The sequence below is a fragment of the Malania oleifera genome, chromosome 13 (genome assembly GCF_029873635.1).
Source record: "Malania oleifera isolate guangnan ecotype guangnan chromosome 13, ASM2987363v1, whole genome shotgun sequence".
Lineage (NCBI taxonomy): Eukaryota > Viridiplantae > Streptophyta > Magnoliopsida > Santalales > Ximeniaceae > Malania > Malania oleifera.
Window position 1 is genome coordinate 6,083,567 of NC_080429.1, and position 1,135 is coordinate 6,084,701.

Here is a 1,135-nt window from a genome sequence, read left to right on the forward strand (position 1 = left end):
CTTTCTTAGTAAGCCCTCGAAATTATTTTATTAGTTAACCGTATTCACATAAATTAATAGATATGCATTTAAGACACTTCCTGTGACAAACACGCTATTTACATTCCCATGGCACAGGTTGTGCAGCCCGAAGGCTGGACTAAGCCTGGGTGATCAGCTTAAACAAAGTAAAAAACAACATTTTATGCAAACATATTTGTAGGCATCCACAGCAAAGCTGCAGGTCCGACGCCCTTACTTCAACCTCACGCAGGCAGTCGGTTGGACCCCCTACACTTCTATCCAAATAGTGTGGGTGCACATGGTCTAACTAGCAACTATATCGTGCTCACAATACACTGGTCCCCAGGGTTCCTAAAGCATATCATGCAATTTAGATAATAAAAATCACCATTTAAAATATTAATTCATATATATTTCTCGTTATTCCAAAAACCCGGCCCTCGGCCAAAAATATAATTTGGCATATAGCCATCAAATAAAACTCGGCATTCGGCCGTCAAATAATAATCACGGCCCTTGGCCAACCAAACAATACTCGGCCACTGGCCGTTAGTTCAAACCCCTGCATTTCATAAATAGTTCAGTATTTTCACAATCATTTCCAGTATTTTTCACAACAATTCCAGTATTTCAAAATCCCAAATCTAGATATACAATAATCCATACAAATGAAATCATCAGCCACACAATTTTCCATATTTTAACATACCTATACAAATAAACAAACTTTCCACCATTCATTTTATTCAAAAATATCATACCGTATATCCTATGTTTGTAAAACTCATTTTGATCGGTTGGTTTTCAAAATAGCATTTAAATTCCCAAATGAATAAATAAATAAATAAATATATTAATTTAATCGGTTCAAATTAAATAAAATTCTTGACTTAACTTAATCCCCTTACTTGATTCCTGAAAAAACCTGCTAATACCCCGGCTTATGCCCTAGGCATTAAAAAAATCCCTAAGCCCTGAAATTCAAAATTCACTATATCATTCGTCACAATTTTTAGAGTAACTTTCCCTAAAATTTCCCTAGATTCCGAATACCCTAAATAGCCTAATAAAAGTCTAAATTATTAAACTTACCCCCGATTTAGGATTGGTACCCAGAGCTCCAATTTGAAAA